The sequence below is a fragment of the Lynx canadensis genome, chromosome B4 (genome assembly GCF_007474595.2).
Source record: "Lynx canadensis isolate LIC74 chromosome B4, mLynCan4.pri.v2, whole genome shotgun sequence".
Taxonomy (NCBI): Eukaryota; Metazoa; Chordata; class Mammalia; order Carnivora; family Felidae; genus Lynx; species Lynx canadensis.
In genome coordinates, this window is record NC_044309.1 from 77,676,060 (window position 1) to 77,688,732 (window position 12,673).

The 12,673-nt window shown below is 37.9% G+C and overlaps 1 pseudogene; it reads left to right on the top strand.

Moving 5' to 3' along the window:
• The first annotated feature begins 1,756 nt into the window (after positions 1-1,756).
• On the top strand, positions 1,757-11,491 carry LOC115518702 (annotated as a pseudogene).
• Positions 11,492-12,673: the final 1,182 nt, after the last annotated feature.

Sequence of the window (12,673 nt, forward strand, 5' to 3'; positions counted from 1 at the left end):
TTGTTTTGTTTTGGGAAGAGAGAGCTTTAAGCTGGTATAATGAGAGACAGGGTGATAGAAGAAGTATGATTTGAGTTGGGCTTTATGGAATGGTTCGGTAAGACAGTGTGAGTCAAAGTAAGAAGGTGAGAATGCACAAAGTATTTTGGGAGTGCAGTAAACAAATCAGTTGGGCTGGGGTAGGAACCCCTGCCCCCCAAGTGGCAGGAAAGCCTGCAAAAGATAGGGTAGAGGTAGCCAAACATTAAGGACTTTTTGAAGTTGCATTTATCCTTAGAGACAGTGAAGAACAAAGAAGATTTTAGAGGGAGCACAGAATGACCCATCATCAAAGCTGTGCTATAATGTGTTAGGAGGATTGGGCAGCAATGTGTAATAGGACAGAATAGAACAAGAAATGGACATCCAGTTAATTGGCTATTTGGTTTAGCCTTAGATGCATGGTGACGAGGGCTTGGACTAGGATTGTAGTGAGAAAGGAAGGAAAAGAAATAGAATTTTATATATGTGTGTCACGTGTGTTTAACTAACATTTTCCTAACGTAAGAAATAGTTTATAGGAAGACTCAGTAGGACTTGGTGAAAGACTACATGGGGAAAAGGGAAAAGGAGGAGTTCAAGATTATTTTGCCGTTTTAAAGTTTAAAGACATAGAGTCTTCTAATTAGAACATTTAGGGAAGTATGTTCTATGATACATGTTGGCAGTCTAGTCCAGAGCATGTTGGTTAGCAAGCTATCCTTATTTCTTATTTATTTCTTATTTATTTATTTATTTATTTATTTAAGTAAACTCTACACCCAGTGTGGGGCTTGAACTCAGGACCCTGGGAGTCAGATTCTCTTCTGCCTGAGCCAGCCAGGTGCCCCTATTTCTAATTTTTAATCCTTTCTCTGTAGAGAGTTTTGCCCGCTCCTCACCCCACCCACCTCCTCCCCGCCTTGAGCTTTTAAAGTTTTCTTTAAAGGAAACTTAAGTGTCCCCACTTCTTTATTCTCCATGCTCGCTCACTGATAAAGATTACTTAACCTTTGTAGATCTCTGTCCTTTTCTAATTTTGGAGTGTTAAATTCTGTCCATTTATAAGCAGAATTTAACATGTGGTCTTTTCCTTGATATTCTCAACTAACCTTTAGTTTCGCATATAAAGAAATAAGAATTATGCACCTTTTCATAGACCTGGGGGATGGCTGTTTTATCCTTACTGAAACTCAGTGGCTTTCTTTCTTTGATCATTTGCTTATGTTCTGTGTACTTCATGAAAACCATTTGAAACTGCAGGCTTAATTAAAGGTTGCAACTGAAAGGATTCTAATAGGTAAAAGCAGAGGGAAAGAGACTTTATCAGCCAGTGGTGTTTCTTTTTATTTCAGGTATTGAATCTTGGGCTGTGGATACAAAATGTCAGACTTGACTTGCAGAAACGTTGGTGTATCTAGGGTACCAGACAGTGGCCAGTGGGCCCTACCATGCAACTTCAGAGCAAAGGATGTGCTCAGGAAGCTTAGGTTCTGTTCTAGCCTTTCGTATTCAGCAAAGATCTTTGAATAAGAAAAAAACAAAGGGTGATTGGAACATTAGAATATGTGCATGGAAAATAACGGCATACATGTAAGAGGAAAGCAATTTAATGCAATAAAATTTTTCATTTAATTTGTTAATATTATTTTCCTTCTCGCCACTACAATTACTGAGTTCTTGCAAATTCCATTAACATTTGCCACAGTTTGCACTCAGACAGTTGGCAGAAGTCCCCATGGTTTGTGTGGAACCAGTAGAGCAGACAGAGTTCATGTACACGATGTTAGTACATTTAGCCCTCTTTTTAGGGATGCAAAGCATCCTTACAGTAAGTAATCCCATCAGGAGGTTCCCTGTGCAATCACAGTGTAAGTTAGTACCTGTTTCCTGGTTTGACTGCTCAAAGCAAGTGATTAAGTTAAACAAAAGCCAGTCCGGGATGAGGAAAGTCCATAAAGACCTCTTCACTGAATGCTGGCAACCTGTTTTATTAATCTAGCTGTTGTAGAGCAAGTAATGTGTTGGTAGATTTACAGATTTTTATTTTATTTCACTTTCTTTTGTAATAGTTCTTCCACATCTCTAGAAAAGGAAGTGGAGGGGTATGTAAGACCCAAGAAAGGCACAAAACGAATGATTAAGTGTAGTGGGAAGCAAAGTAAACAACCATGTGACTATTTCACTTACCTTATAAGCTTTTTTTTCCCCCTCACTCATAAGAAAAGTTCAGCCATGAGTGCAGATGGGTAAGACTTCTTTCATTTTGAGATCTTAATATAGACTCTTGGCATTAGAAATTGCTGGAAAGTTTTATAGGTCAAAGAAAATAAGTACATTTTGTGTTATGTATGGATATCAAAGACATGTTATTAATTAGATCCGAGTGTTTTCCATCTTTCATTTTAATTAGACTACATCCAGCCTGACCTTTGGGGGCTGCTAGGTTTTGTTCCTAGCCACATGCTCCTTCCTGACCATTAGTAAGTCTTTGGTTTGTACTGTCCCCTGTGGGTTGTGGGAGCTGCCACAACTTCACCTCCCACTCCTTATCTGGCTGCCTTCCGGCTTTCCAGTGGTGAGTGAGGCCTAGCGGTCCTCTGGGGGAGTGTGACTTCTGTGCCTGCTTGAACTCTGCTCTGGAGCCCTAGCTTTGCTCAGGATGGTGCTCAGAGAAAGGTTTTTTTTTTTTTTTTTTTTTTTTTTAATTTTTTTTTTCAACGTTTATTTATTTTTGGGACAGAGAGAGACAGAGCATGAACGGGGGAGGGTCAGAGAGAGAGGGAGACACAGAATCGGAAACAGGCTCCAGGCTCTGAGCAGTCAGCACAGAGCCCGACGCGGGGCTCGAACTCACGGACCGCGAGATCGTGACCTGGCTGAAGTCGGACGCTTAACCGACTGCGCCACCCAGGCGCCCCTTTTGTTTGTTTTTTAAGCGCAATATATTTATCACTCAGTGCAATCCATTGCAAAATCTCAAGAAAAAAAAATCCTCCCCAGAAAGCAGTGCCACTTTTCTAGCCAGGATTGCAGACCCATCAGCTCCTTTTAGGTACTGCTTCTGTTTATAGGTGTTGACTTGTCACGGCCTTTCCAGGTTTGTTTGTTTGTTTGTTTGTTTGTTTGTTTGTTTGTTTTTCCTTCCATGGTTTACTCACAGAACCTAGTAAGAACTCTTATTTGTGGGAACTGACTGCCAACTTTTGGTGGTTATTATAAAAATCTACTGTGGATCTGTAGAGGTCAGAGTATGGGCACTAGTCTACATTTTGGGCAAGAGGGTATCTCTGATGTTTTCATGTGTAAAATTTAGGTACCAGAACCCTTGTGATCTAGTTGTGGCTTTGGACTAATACACTGTGCTCCTGGGATGAACAGGGTTCTTTTTTTCCTATTTGGCAACGTGTTCCTCTTAGGGTACTGTCACCAAATAGGGTCCTGTTTCCTTCACAAGAATAAGTCCCATAGAACTAATATTGGGGCACCTGGGTGGCTTAGTCAGTTAAGCATCCTACTCTTGATTTTGGCTCACGTCATGATCTCGTGGTCTGTGGGTTCAAGCCCTCCACCGGGCTCCTCACTGACAGTGCAGAGCCTGCTTGGGATTCTCTCTCTTTTTCTCTCTCTTTCTCTGCCTTTCCCTTGCTCGCTCGCTCTCTCTCAAAATAAATAAATAAACTTAAACTAGTATTTGAAAAGTTTTTGAGGTTCTTGCTCATGTATAGCAAATATAATTTTTTCCTTTTAACATTTTTAACAGCTTTAGTTATTTTTTTCTTCTATTGTTATTTTTAAAGTTTACAAGAAGTACAGTTGAAACAAATTTGGTATATAGTTCTGTGAGTTTTAACACATGTCTGGATTCATATATGTAACCACCTCCGCATTCAGCCTACTGAACAGTTCCATCACCTCAGAAAGTCTCCCCACTGCTGTCCCTTTGTAGTCACACTCTCCTTAACCCATAATCCTTACCAGCCACTGATTGGTTCCCCATTCCTAGGGTTTTGCCTTTTCTGGAATGTCATGTAAATGGAATCCTACCTACTACAGTATATAGCCTTTTGAGACTGGCTTCTTCCACTTAACATGGTGCCTTGGAGATTTGTCCATATTGTGTGTATCAATAGTTCATTTTTTTCATTGCTAAGTAGTAGCCTACTGTAGGTTATGTGACAGTTTGTTTATCCACTCATTTGATGACCGGTGTTTGATTTGAGATGTGTCCAATTCCAAGCAATTGTGAATAGCGCTACTGTAAACATTCGTGTATAGGTTTTTGAACCCAATTCATATTTCTCAAAGATATCTCTAAGAGTGAGATTGCTAGGTAATATAGTGAGTGTGTGTTTACCTTTATAAGAAACTATGAAACTATATTTTGTAGAGTGGTTATACCATTTTGTATTCCCACCAGCAATGTATGAAAGTTCATTTACTCCAGGTCCTCATTTGCACTTGGTGTCTTTGGTGAAGCATCTGTTCAGACATTTTGCACATTTAAACAAATTGGATTATTTATTTTCTTGCTTGAGAGTTTCTTGTTTTGAGAGTTTAAAAAAATTACTTCTATCCTGGATAGAAAGTCTTGTATCGGATAAATTACCTGGATATATTTTCTCCTAGTTTGTAGCTTTTCTTTTTCTTCTCTTAACAGTGTCTTTTATAGAGCTACAGTTTTCAATTTTAAGTCTAATTTGTCTATTTCTTTTATGGATCGTGTTTTTGAGATCATACATAAGAATTCTTATATATGACACAAAGATGTTCTTTGCTTTCTTCTAAAAGTTTTATAGTTTCCCGTTTTTCATTTAGGTCTATGATCCATATGAGTTAATTTTTGTATAAGGTATGAAATTTAGACCCAGGTTCATTTTTATTTACTTTTTGCAGATAGATGTGTGGTTATTCCCGCACCATTGCTATTGGAAAGACTATTCTTTTTCCATTGAATTTATTTTGCACCCTTGTCAAAAGTCAATTGGCTATATTTGTGTGGGTCTTTTTCTAGACTCTCTATTCTGTTCCATTGATTTATGTGTCTGTCCCTTTCGCTGATACCAACTGACTACTGTAGCTTTATAGCAAGACTGACAATTGTGTGGTGTGAGCTTTCTAGCTTTCTTCTTCTTTTTTTCAAAATTGCTTTGGCAGGGGCGCCTGGGTGGCTCAGTCGGGTAAGCGTCCGACTTCAGCTCAGGTCACGATCTTGCGGTCCGTGAGTTCGAGCCCCGCGTCGGGCTCTGTGCTGATGGCTCAGACCCTGGAGCCTGCTTCCGATTCTGTGTCTCCCTCTCTCTCTGCCCCTCCCCCGTTCATGCTCTGTCTCTCTCTGTCTCAAAAATAAATAAACATTAAAAAAAAAACCTGATATTCAAAATTGCTTTGGCTATTCTAATCCTTTGGTCTTTCCATATCAATTTTAGAATCAGTTGGTCTATATGTTGCAAAAACTCCTGCTTGCATTTTGATTGGAACTGCATTAAATCTGTAGATAAGTTGAGAGTTGATACCTTAACTATATCGTATATTCCAATCAATGAACATGATGTATATCTTCATCTATTTAGGTTGCATTTGATTAATCAGCATTTTATTGTTTTGAGCATACAGATTTGCACATTATTTTGTTAGATTTATTCTTAAGTATTTTTTTTGAGCTATTTTTAAAGTTTTTGTTTTAGACTTCAATTTCTAATTCATTCTTAGGGTATAGAAATATGATGAATTTTTTATGTTGAATCTGTATTCTACAACCTTGTTAAACTCACTTAATAGCTCTAGAAGCCTTTTTATAGATTATGGGGACTTTTATATAGACAATTATGTCATCTATGAATAGTGACAGCTTAATTTTTTCCTTTCTAATGTATATGCTTTTTATTTCTTTCTCTCTTCCACCCTTATTATAGACTTTACAGGCTTCCAGTAGGATATTGAATGAGAGTAGTGAGAGTAGATATTCATGCTTTCTTCCTGTTCTTAGGGAAAAAGCATTTAGTCTTTCACCATTAAGTATGATGGTAGCTGTTGGTTTTTGTAGGTGTTCTTTATAAGGCTTGGTTCCCCTCTATTCCTAGTTGCTGAGAGTTTTTTCAGGAATGGATGTTGAGTTTTGTCAAATGCTTTTTCTGTATCAATTGATATGATCATAGGATTTTTTTTTCTTCTTTAATCTGTTAATGTAATAGATTACACTGATTGATTTTTAATATTGAACCAGCCTTGCATTCTTAGGGTAAACATCACTTGGTTGTGATGAGGTACTCTTCTATAATGTTGATTTGCTAATTTGTTGAGTTTTACATCTGTGTTCATGAGGATATTATCAGTCCGTAGTTTTGTTTTTTTCTTGTGATGTCTTTGTCTAGTTTTTGGTATCAGGATAATGCTGGTCTTGCAAAATAAGTTAGAAAGTATTTCTGTTGATATTTTTTGGAATAGAATGTGTAGAATTCCTTCTCTTAAGTATTTGGTAGGATTCTCTAGTGAAGGCATTTGTGCCTAGGATTTTTTGTGTGTGAAGGTTTTAACTGCAAATTAGATTTCTTTTTTTTTTTTTTTAATTTTTTTAATGTTTATTTACTTGAGAGAGAGACAGCGTGCGGGGAGGGGCAGAGAGAGGGAGACACAGAATCTGAAGCAGGCCCCAGACCCTGAACTGTCAGCCCAGAGCCCAATGCGGGGCTTGAACTCATGAACCATGAGATCATGACCTGAGCCGAAGTCAGATGCTTAACCGACTGAGCCACCCAGGCGCCCCTAGATTTCTTTATTAGATATAAGACAACTCAGGTTGTATATTTCTTTTGGGGTGAATTTTGATACTTTGTGACTTTGAAAGAATTGTTTCATTTCATATAAGTCGGTGAAATTAACGTACATTCCATGTACTGTTCCCTTGTTACCCTTTAAAAATTTTTTTTACATTTATTCATTTTTGAGAGACAGAGACAGAGCACAAGTGGGGGAGGGGCAGAGAGAGAGGTAGACACAGAATCCGCATTAGGCTCCAGGTTCCCAGCTATCAGCACAAAGCCCGAAGCAGGGCTCGAACTCACAAATCGCGAGATCATGACCTGTGCCGAAGTCAGATGCACAACTGACTGAGCCACCCAGGCACCCCCCCCTTATTATCCTTTTAATGTGTGGGGGTCTATAGTGATATTCCTTCTTTCCTGCCTGATACTGATAATTTTGTGTATTCATTCTTTTCTTTTTTTCTTTCAGTAGAGGCTTATTAATTTTATCCACCTATTCAAAGGACCAGCTTTTTAAAAAAATGTTTATTTTTGAGAGAGAGAGAGAGAGAGAGTGTTCATGAGCATGTGCAAGTTGAGGAGGGGCAGAGACAGAGGGAGACACAGAATCTGAAGTAGGCTCCAGGCTCTGAGCTGTCAGCACAGAGCCTGATGAGGGGCTTGAACTCATGATCTGTGAGATCATGACCTGAGCCAAAGTCGGACACTTAACCAACTGAACCACCCAGGTGCCCCCAGAAAACCAGCTTTTAATTTTATTGATTTTTCTCTACTGTTTTTCTTTAAATTGTTTTCTGTTTATATTGTTTTTCTTATATTTCTTTTCTTCCTTCTGTATGCTTTAATTTACTCTTCTGTGTTTGTTTATAAGTTTTTTTGTTTTGTTTTTTTTTGTTTTTGTTTTGAGAAAGAGAGAGTGCAAGGGGAGGTGTGGCAGAGAGAGGGAGAGAGAGAATCCCAAGCAGGCTGCATGCCCAATGCAGAGCCCGACTCCGGGCTTGATCTCACATGAGATCAAGACCTGAGCCAAAATCAAAAGTCGGACACTTAACCGACTGAGCCACCTGGCCACCCCTCTTCTGTTTTTTTTTTTTTTTTTTTTTTTTTTAAGATGGAAGTTTAGATTGTTTGAGACTTTCTTTTCTAATAGAAGTTTTTAATACTATAAATTTCCCTAATTTCCCTGTAAACACTGCTGTGACTATATTTTACAAATTTTGGTATGTTGAAATTTTATTTCCCTTGAGACTTCCTTTTTGAGCAGTTAATTATTTGGAAGTGTGTTGATGTGAGGTAGTCCAGCGTCTTTCATTCATTGATTTCTAGTTTAATTCCATTATTGTTAGAGAACATACTTTGTATGATTTCAGTACTTCTACAATTGTTGAGATTTGTTTTACCAGCCAAGATATGGTCTATCTTGGTGAATGTTCCATGTGCACTTGAAAAGAATGTATATTCTGCTGTTGTTTGGTGGAATGTTCTATAAATGTCAATTATATCAATTGATTGATGGTGCTGTTCATTTCTTCTGTATCCTTAATTTTTTTCCTCCTCTCTCTCTTTTTCTAAAATGGTGATTTGATTATTTAATTGAAACATTATATTCTACCTTTTTATTTTTTTTAGTTTTTTGAAGTATAATTGACTAATAGGAATTGTGTATATTTAAGGTATACAACTTTATGTTTTGATATTCTTGATTGGTTTTTATTTAGTTGTCCGGTTGATTACTGAGAAAGGAAGATTCAAATCTCCAACTGTAATTGTAGATCTGTCCATTTCTTCCCTTAGTTCTATCAGTTTTGTTTCATATATTTTGAGTCTCTTTTGTTGGGTGTATATACATTTAGTGAATTGACCCTTTTATCGTTATTTCATGTTCTTTCATTCCTGGTGATTTTCCTTGCTTTGAAGTCCACTTTGTCTGATATTAATATAGCCACTCCAGATTCCTGTTGATCATATTTTCATGTATATATTTTCCTCTCTTAAACATTTTTTAATTTTGAAATAATTTCAAATTATTAAAAGTTTCAAAAGTAGTACAGAGTTCCTATGTGCCCTTCACTTAGCTTTCCCTAATATTAACCTCTTATATAGCCTTAGTACATTTATCAAAACTGAGAAATTAGCATTAGTATGAGTACTCTATTAAGTAACCTCAGGATTTTATTTGGATTTCGCCAGATTTTCTAGTAATGTCCCTTTTCTGTTCCCATAATCCAATTCATATTGCATTTAGCATCCTTTTTCTTTTTTTGAGAGAGAAAGAGAGCATGAGGGAGGGGCAGAGAGAGAGGGAGAGAGAGAATCCCAAGCAGGCTCTGCACTGCCAGCGCAGAGCACGACATGGTACTCAAGCTAATGAACTGTGAGATCATGACCTGAGCCGAAACCAAGAGTTGGACGCTTAACCAACTGAGCCACCCAGGTGCCCCTGACAATCTCTCTTCTAATTGATGTGTTTAGACCATTTGCATTTAACATAATTATTGCTTTCGATTCAAGTCTGCCATTTTATTATTTATTTTGTTTGCTCCTTCTGTTTTGTATTTACTTCCCTTCTGTTCTTTTGGATTATTTGAATATTTTTTTTAGTACTCTATTTTAGTTGACTTATTAAGTTTTTTACTATCTTGTATAGTTATTTTAGTTTTGACTGAGGATTACAATATACATACTTATTCATTCTACTTAGAATAGGTATTAACTACTTACAGTGGAATGTAGAAACTTTAGCACCATTAGATTTACCTCTTTACCCTCTTCCTTTTATGTTGTAATTGTCATATGTATTACATCTACATTCATTGAAAGCACCATCAGACATTGTTTAATTTTTGCTTTTTACCATCATTTATATTTTAAAGAACTAAAGAGGAGTAAAAATGTCTATGACATTTACTCAGATATTTATCATTTCTGTTTTATTTTTTTTTTTAAAGTAATGAAGTAATTCTTTTTTTTTTTTTTTTAATTTTTTTTTTTTTTCAACGTTTATTTATTTTTGGGACAGAGAGAGACAGAGCATGAACGGGGGAGGGGCAGAGAAAGAGGGAGACACAGAATCGGAAACAGGCTCCAGGCTCTGAGCCATCAGCCCAGAGCCCGACGCGGGGCTCGAACTCACGGACCGCGAGATCGTGACCTGGCTGAAGTCGGACGCTTAACCGACTGCGCCACCCAGGCGCCCCCATTTCTGTTTTAATGCATTCCGGAAATTCCAAGTTCTCAAGTATCATTTCCCTTCCTGAAAAATTCCCCTTAGCTTTTCTTTTGGCAGATGTGCTGGTAATGTCTTCTGTTGGTTTTCTTCATGTGAGAATTCATTCCTTCATCATTTTTGAAGGCTATTTTCCCTGGATATAAAATTTTAGGTTGACAGTTGTTTTTTCCCAGCACTTAAAAATCTTGTTCCATTGCCTTCTGTCCTCCATGACACATCCAGAATCATTCGCATTATTGTTTCTGTATAAGTAATGCATAATTTTTATGATTATTTTCAAGATTTTTTTTCTTTGTTTTAGTTTTCACCGGGCAAGAATGTCTTTAAGTTTATCCTATTTGCCATGCACTAAGTTTCTTGAATGTAGTTTATGTCTTTTACCAACTTTGGGAAGTTTTTGGCTATTATTTCTTCAGATATTTTTCCTGGACCACACTCTTTCTCCTTTCCCTATGGGCCTTTGATGATTAAGTGTTAGGTCTTCTGTATTGTTCAGCTTGGATAATTTTTGTTGGTTCCATCTTCAAGTTCACTGACTCTTCTGTCATCTTAATTCCACTTTTGATCCCACCCAGCAGATTTTAAAATTTCTGTCATTGTATTTTCTAATTTAAAATGTTCTATTTGGGGGTACCTGGGTGGCTCAGTTGGTTTAGTGTTCAACTCTTGATTTCAGCTCAGGTCATGATCTCACAGTTTGTGAGATCAAGCCCCATGTTGGGCTCCATGCTGATGGCATGGAGCCTGCTTGGGATTCTCTCTCTTTCTCTCTCTCTCTGCCCCTACCCTGCTCATGTGCGCTTGCTCTCTCTCTCTCTCTCTCTCTCTCAAAATAAATAATTTTTTCCTGAAAATCCGGCCCACCTTGGAGCTCATGGGTCTCCTGATTTTAGGCTGGTCCCAATGCTGAGCCCACAACACTAGGGTGGTCAAGCCACGATACCCAGGGAAAGGCTACTATTATTCTGAGGTGGCTTGACAGGGATGAGCCACTAAAACCAACCTTAGCTTTGGAATATACATATGGAAGAAAAGTAAAAGGGAATAATATACCAAAAGATATTGCTCACTTTTGGAAACTAGGTGGAGGAACCTCCTTATAGGACTTAATCAGCATACTCATCACAAGTGACACTTTATGGACGTTTTCTATTGTTCTTGTTTTGGATCTTTCAAAACCTAATGACCTTTGGCCCACCATGGAAAATGTGTTGCAAGCCACAAAAAGCCACGTAGATAAAGTGATGATGAAACCGGGGAAGACAAATTCTAAAGAAGCTTCTGAAATGAGACAGAAAATATGGAGTAATATGCAGAAGGACCATCCAGTGAGTTGCTGGTGGAATTATTCCCGGAATTCTTAGTTCCATACATAGTTAAAGGTAATAACATCACAAACAACTTCCTTAGATTCTTATGTGTGATTGGAAATTCAATTGATGTAGATGAACTTGTTCACTGGAAAATTATAGCAATTTAATAAAACCTCAGTGAAAACAAAACTGTAAAACAAAAAAAATTTTCCCCCCAATTTGGTTCCTGTGTGTGTGTGTGTGTGTGTATGTTCTATTCCTTCGTTGAGATTATGTTTCCATTTACTTCAAGAGTGTTTGCCTTTATTTCCTGGTGTATGATTATAATAGCTGCTTTAAAGTCTTTGATAATTTTATATGTTGGGGTTGGTGTCTGTTCATTGTCTTTTCCCTTGTGTGAGATGTTCAGATTTTTTTGTATCAGTTTGGATTTGTATCTTGGGTATTTTGAATATTATGTTGTGAGACTTTGAGTCTTGTGTAAATTTTATAGAGAATGTTTCTGTTTGCTTGTTTGAGCAGTCCACCAGTCTTGTTAGGTTCAGGCTATAAGTACTTACCTGTCTTCTATGGGCTGGTGTTCAGTATCTGTCCACTTTTCAAAGTATTTGCAGTGCTATTTGTGTCTGTTCCATGTGGGTACCAGTCAGTGGCCATTCTCAGACCTGGGCAGTCGTATACCATTTATTAATAGATGAGTTGTCAAAGCCTTTGGTATGTGTTTAGGGTCAGATACATGCCATGTGCAGCTTAGGGATGAGCCCTGGAGTTCACATCCAGCCTTATTGAGCTCCCTCCTCTTCCTGTTCTCTCAAACTTTCCAGGTCCAAAGCATTCTCCTTTTTGCTCCTCTCACCAAAAAGCTGAAACTTTAGCTTTCTGCTCTGCTTTGAACTTCCTGGAACTACATTTCCTTGAGAACCAAATGGCAAGGGGGTAGAGAAAGAAAACAAGAGAATGGAGATACCCTCTTTGCTCTTGGGATTGCAGTTTCTCTGGTCAGAGAAAAGCTTTTCCTATTCGGCTGCTGTTGTCATTGCCATCACTGCCTATTTGTTTGGGGTAAAGCAGGAGCAAACAAAAGAGAGGAACAAAATCGGGATTTCCTCTATTTCTTTTGACGTTTAGGGGCTCCCTTTCCTGTTGTTGTTTTTGTTTTTTGTTTTGTTTTGCACCAAAAACGGAGGTCTTGGAGCTCTTTCTGTCTGCACCTGGTATACAGTTCTGGGTTTGGGCTGCCTTTGAGTTCAGTCCAGGAAGTCCCAGAAGAAGAAAAAAGGAAAACTCTCTGTTGATTTCATGATACTTTGAGTTTTGGTTTCTTTTCCCAGTCCTCTGGCGATCAGTGA